The following is a 6,179-nucleotide window of genomic DNA, read 5'->3' as shown; positions in this document are numbered from 1 at the left end:
ATATATATATATATATATATATCACTCAAAGCTAAGGGGGAATTGAAGAAATTTATTGCGGTTTAGGTTATATTCGGATTTTTAATTACATGCACATGGTCTTATGATAGAAGAACTGTAAAGATTGTTAAATGTGACTGTTTTGCTTAACTTGATGATTTAATTTAGATAGATACATGCCTGAAAAAAAATTCAACACGTACTGAAACTGAACTTTTAAATCTTCATTAAGCTACATTATGATTGTCTGGAAACACGGTTCCGAGCAGCGTACGGACCCCTTATCGATGATGTAATCAAATAGGCGGAGCCATGTCTTGGAGCCTGTGTTAAATTCAATCGTCTTCCTGGTTTTTCGGCCTGAACACCTGGTCATTAAACCRGTCTTCAGCAGAGCGCTCTGGCTTTTGTATGATCTCTCTTTATTAATCTTTTCCATGCATTGGTACATTCTCCGTACGGTTCAAGCACACAAACTGGTAAACGAACACGCATAACAGTATTTTCTTTCAGTGATAAAATGACTTTTGCAGAGTTTAAAACCAAACTCGGAAGTTTTGAAGACATTGAAAATATCTGAGGACAGCTAAGGCGCATTCTGGCACAAAGTGCGCACCAAGAAGTGCAAATGATCCTGGAGCTGGAAGTTCTGAGGTAGTGTGTTTTTAATGTGGGATGAAATGCCACATAAGCAGAACCTGCCAGCGAAAACAGTGGTGTAGTTACTGAAAGAATGACACAACAAAGGAACCTGCAGGCGGAAAAGGCAGCGCGACAACACGCAAAGTGGTGGAGGAATCAAGCGGCGACGAGGAGTATGTTTTCCGGGTGAGTGACGCTAACACGCAAAATGATGACATCAGGAGGAGAGGTCTGATGGTGGATGCCAGTGCAACGTCACACATTATCACCGATATTAGGAAATTCCGGAGGTTTGGTGAAAGTTCATGGTATGGAAATTAGAGAGATAAAYCTATGCCATATTGTGAAGTTTGCACAGAGGGAAAATTTGTTCAAACCAGGAACAGGGAGCCAGATTTAAGAGCTAAAGTACAGCTGGCCATGGTCCACACAGATTTAGCAGGACCTATAGACCCAATGTCCAAAAATGGTTACGAATATGCAGTATCTTTTACAGATGATTATTGCAGTGCAGTTTTTGTATACTTTTTGAAAAAGAAGAGCAACACAGTACAAGCTACTGAAATGTTTATCGCTGACATGGCTCCATATGGAAAGATTAAATGTATGAGGTCAGACAATGGTACTGAATTTACAGGAAGAGAGTACCAGGCATTATTAAGCAGAAATGATATCAAACACGAGACCTCAGCACCATATTCTCCACATCAAAATGGTACAGCAGAACGAAACTGGAGGACTTTATTTGACATGGTCAGATGTATGTTAATTGTTGCACATAATTATCTTTAATTGTTTCACCTGTCTTCACCTCCGTCTAATTAAAATTGATTGTGCTCACCTGCGTAAAGCTGCAGTGACTCACCTTTAAGATCCGCCCACACTCAGTGTGTGTGTTTGTTCACTTGCTGGCAAGACCCAAGTGTGCAGTAGATCTTCAATACCCGCGTTACATTGATCCATAACGAGGTGTTTAATCCCTCTGAGGACAACTGTTACCAATCGTGGAGTTTACGGATTTAAAAAACCTGCTGAAGTCGAACCAACACAAAAAGATAAAAGACTGCTGGACACGACGCCGGAAGGTTCTGTCACGTCACGTCGTTCCCCAAAGCAGGAGAAACCCCTCGCGTACGCTGATGACGCAACATCACTAAACAACTAATAAAACTATACCATAAAATTTAATCACACCTCCAGTCTAAACATACTCGGCTAAAAAAAAAACTCCTGGGATGTGGAGGTTTTTTATGGGTGTAGTTTTGTGTGTGTAAGTTTTTATTTCTTTGATGAATCTGTGTTGAGTTTAATCTTAACCAGCCAACTTTTGTACTTGTGGAGCCAAGTTACTTTGAATTATAGTGGTTTTAATACCACATAAGGACACTGGGGGAGGGATAAATTTGTATCGCGTTGTATTTGTATTCTATTTTTGTTTGTAAATTATATATTTGAAAAGTCTGAATGAATTCATTTGTCTGTTCTCACTTTCTTTGTTTAAAACTTGTCACTTGGAAGAATGTTACCTTTACCCTGACCAACTTACCTGAGGGCAAAGCTGTAGTGGAGGGTAAATGGGTATATGCAATCAAAAAGAACGGTGGTGCATCAGATAAATATAAGGCTAGATACGTTGCCAAAGGGTACAGTCAAAAGAAAGGTGTGAACTATGATGAAACCTTTTCACCAACTGCTAGCATGACAAGCATTAGGGTTTTAATGCAAAAGGTGGCGCAAGAGAGAACATGTTTGTTCACCAGATGGATGTAAAGACGACATATTTACATGCCCCCATAGAGTGTGAACTGTATATTGATCAACCAGAGGGTTATAAGAAGGAATCACCGAGAAACAAAAGTTGTGTATAAACTGCCAAAATCCCTGTACGGGCTCAAACATTCTGGAAGAAACTGGAACAAAATGTTGCATGATTACCTGTGTAAAATCAAGTTTGTTCAAAACCCTGCTGATCATTGTGTTTACACAAAGATTTCTGGTACTGAAAAAGTGTTTATAATTACATGGGTGGATGATTTGATTGTTGCTGCCAGTGATATGAATACACTTAGAGATGTGAAAGAGGAGCTTGCCTCTGAATTTATGATGAAGGATTTAGAAAAGCTGACACATTTTCTTGGTATTGACTTTGAACAAAATGCAGACAGCAGTAAAATGTCACAGTCCAGGTATGTGGAAAAAATACTGGAGAGGTTTGACATGCAGAACTGTAAGCCAAGAACTACCCCCTGTGAGCAAAAAATGAACTTTACTGACAATACCAAAGTAATGAGTGATGTCAGAAAATGTAGGGAGGCAGTAGGAATCTGTCAACGTGTACAAGGCCAGATTTAAGCTATGTAGTGAGTAAACTGGCACAGTATTTAGTCGAGCAGTGGAATACTGTCAAGCATGTGTTCAGATATCTAAAAGACACACAAAATAAAGAACTCTGTTTTAAAAAGGGTGCCATTGAGAGCATTATATATGCATACAGTGATGCCGATTGGGCAGCTGATGTATCAGACTGACAAAGTACTACAGGTTACTGTATGAGTCTGAATAAGGATGGTCCATTAGTCTCATGGAAGACCAAAATACAGTCTACTGTGTGAGGCGGAGTGCATGACACTAGCTGCTACTGTACAGGAGTGTTTATACTTGAGACAACTGTAGTTTCATATGGTTGGTTTGGCTTATTCAGCTAAGGTCTAAATAAATAAATAAATACCACTTTATCAGATCAGTTGTAAGTGAAGGAAATATTATTCTGGAGTACTGTCCAACTAATGCTGTGCTGGCAGATGTACTCACCAAACCAGCAACAAAGATTAAGTTGAGGAAATCTTTATGTTTGGTGTATCATAAATGTATTTCAGTTGAAACATTAACAGTCTGAGGGAGTTACCCAAATGTGAGCTAGTGGTGGTGTTGGCATCATTAATGTTGTCTTTGTATTTTAGTGCTCTCATTTGTTTGTTTTGTTTTTTTGTTTGTTTTTTTCTGTTCTCTTATTTGTTTATTGTACGCCACGTCCCGTGATGGATTTAATTTAATGCACCTGTTTGAAATAAAAGGTGTGTGCTTTTACAAACAATTTGAGGATCAGCACCAAGCCAAATATGTTTCATGTGTGTCACGTTTAACGCTGAGCAAAAGTGAGTCTGCTAACAAATTCAATAATGCACAACTGTTCAAAAATTCCTTTTCTAATCTCCAACCCATATTTTGAAAGGCTGTTTAGCCCTGGTATCCTCATTTGTCCAGTTTGATTTGATCACAGCCGAAGACCTGGGTACGTTTGTTCACACGTGCTGATAAAAACATGTCCATACAAGACAAACGGTCAGGTCCTGGTGCTTTGACACTTTCAACTGAGGAGCAAACAACATTAACAGGTTCACTGCTGTTTGATACATAGACAAAGAAAAAAAATCTAATTTTTACACTTGTAGTTGGTTGGAAATCAATTATAAAAGGACTGGTTATAAAAATCTCAAAAGTTGATGAGAGCAGTTGTGGCGTATTTTTTGGGGGAAATTTTCAAACTGAGTGAAAACTGTCATCGTYCATTTATGTACTTTTTTAGAGAAACATTGTTAGTTGTTTGTATGTAAGTATGTTTTACCAAATGCCGAATGTTACAGCAGAAGTAAAGCAGAACTTATTCATTAGAACCGTATAAACATTTATCATTTTCCTGTATAAACAGGATCTATAAATAGATCCAGCTGCATATTTGAACTTCATTCTTGTTGGATATCTCGTAGAAATGTTGGACAAGGTCAAAGTTGTCAGAATTACAACTTTGACCGGTGTGACCGAGGCATTTGTTTAAACAGAGGTTAGTATGTAAAATATCCATTTCTTCTATGAAATGAGGTTGATGTTTAACAGAAACCTACCGCCTCACAAATTAATAGCGTGAACAATATTCATTATTGTTGCACGTCTTTGCTGTTGTGTTACATTAACTTTACATATGAGCATCATGGTTACTTTTTCCAACATAAAATGTAACTAAACTTTTTATTTTTTATCATAGCATTCTGCTGGATTTATATCTCACTCAGTTTGACTGGAGGGCAGTTGTAGGGCCACTGCCTGAATTCTTGGAACTGGGCCAATCCTTGTTATAGTGTGGGATTCAAAAACATGCAGAACTGAGGGTCATATCAGTGTTTGTGAGTAAGGAGAGCAGAGGTTTAAGCACCTAACGGTACACTGTGGGTCACTCAGAAATAAAAAGCTGTCTGTTAATAAAGATGTTCAGTCTTGTGTCTGTTTCTGATAAGTGAGCAGTGTGTAGTGTGCTGTTAATAGTTTTGCTTCTTTTTTGCAACGTATAAGTTCCAGTTATTTATGTCAGAAATTAATGACTGGTTCTTTTTAAATGATAAAGTTTGTGAGGCGAGCCAGAGAAGGAAGTAAATGCTCTAGAGAAATCTCCTCAGACTGCTGCRGCTCTCTGCTCTGCATCATTTTTTAGTAAAACAGCGCTGCTGCTTCTCGTTGGCTTGCAGTAGGTACCTTGAACAAAATGTTCACTATAACACAAAGCACTTCAAGAGTCAGTGCACAGACTAAAGTGTTTCTATGCATTCGTAACACAAGCAGAACATACCCTCAGTGTGCTTCAGACCCCAAAAACTGAACTGTTAAGGTTTTGTGACGCTTTAATATTAATCTTTTAAGTCATCCTGCAAAACCTCACTTCCARCATCTGAAAACGAGACAGGTTTAAATTTCAAAGTTTTCTAAACATACAAATACAAATAGAAATGTGATAACTAAAAAAAGCTAATTGTGCTGTGTAGTGTAATGCAAAGATGACTATTTTGATAGTCTCTAATTAGAACTATTTTAATTTTCATGTATTTCTAACCCTTGAAAACACACGTACATTTTAATATCTCAGTGAAAGAAACTGTTTTTAACCCGTGTCCATCAGCTTCATACACATGACCCGTTATTTTAGACCAAAGATTAGGTCAGATTTGGTCATACAAAACATTCTCAGACTGGTCTGAAACATATTTTAAAACTTTTCTAATGGACATTTCTTGACGTTGTTTGAAAGGGCAAACCTCAAACTAAATTAGGAGAAAGGATTTGTCAGCTGGTTTTGAAAATAACTTTGCTATGGCGCAGGGAATGTAACAAAAATAGTTGCTGTAAGTTCATCTCGTTTTTTAGGATTTTATTTCAAACATTTCCTTTAAGGCACTCATACGTTAATCATTTTTTGACATTTTGTACCAATGCACCATAGTTGCCTGTTTTCTCACTACAATTCTTGCAAATGTGTTGTGTTTTGGCTGCTCCCTTCTTTGAGGGAGTGAAATCACATAAAAGATTAGKGATTTTTTTTTAGATGCTCTTTCTAACTCCTCCTTGGGTCAAACCTTTGTCTATAAATATATTTTATGTACAGTAAATGATTGTATTTCCACCTTAGCTGAAAGCTGCATAACCTAAATCTAATCAGAACTGACTTGTAGGTGTTTCTCTGTGCTAAATGTGCAAAGTAGGGGTGCAAC

This window comes from Austrofundulus limnaeus, unplaced genomic scaffold, assembly GCF_001266775.1.
Source record: "Austrofundulus limnaeus strain Quisiro unplaced genomic scaffold, Austrofundulus_limnaeus-1.0 Scaffold763, whole genome shotgun sequence".
Lineage (NCBI taxonomy): Eukaryota > Metazoa > Chordata > Actinopteri > Cyprinodontiformes > Rivulidae > Austrofundulus > Austrofundulus limnaeus.
This window is presented reverse-complemented; position numbering follows the sequence as displayed.